Source organism: Eimeria mitis, genomic scaffold, assembly GCF_000499745.2.
Source record: "Eimeria mitis Houghton genomic scaffold, Emh_scaff915, whole genome shotgun sequence".
Lineage (NCBI taxonomy): Eukaryota > Apicomplexa > Conoidasida > Eucoccidiorida > Eimeriidae > Eimeria > Eimeria mitis.
The window spans coordinates 12,281-12,975 of NW_013576734.1; positions in this window are offsets into that span (position 1 = coordinate 12,281).

Sequence of the window (695 nt, forward strand, 5' to 3'; positions counted from 1 at the left end):
ATATTTTAATATATTTATTTGTTTATATTTTAATAAATTTTTTTGTTGTTTTATGCAGCCTGGGGGCGGCAGTTCTTCGTTTGGGCGTGCTATAGCCGAAGAAGAAAATAAAACGGAATTCATCTTCGGTCCTCAGGGGTGGGTTTTTTCTTTTTTTCAGGTGTATAAGCAGCTCGTATATATTAATTTTTTTTTTCTTTTTTTCTGTTTTTTTATTTTAGGTGTATAGGCAGCTCGTATATATTTTTCTTCTTTTTTTTCTGTTTCTTTGTCTCAGGTGTATAGGCAGCTAGTATATATTTTTCTTCTTTTTTTTCTGTTTCTTTGTTTCAGGTGTATAGGCAGCTAGTATATATCATTTTCTTTTTTTTCATTTCAGGTGTATAGGCAGCTCGTATAACTGTTTCTTTATTTCAGGTGTATAGGCAGCTCGTATATATAAGTTTCTTCTTTTTTTCCTGTTTCTTTATTTCAGGTGTATAGGCAGCTAGTGTATCATTTTCTTCTTTTTTTTTCTTTTGTGGTTCTTTTCTCTTTGTTTAGTCTTTCTCCTCTTTTATTTATCCTTTTTACTTTTTCTATATTCAGATGCTTTTATATATAAACTTTATCATCGCACGCTTGCTTTCGTTTATATATATATATATATATATATATATATATATATATATATATATATATATATATATATATAT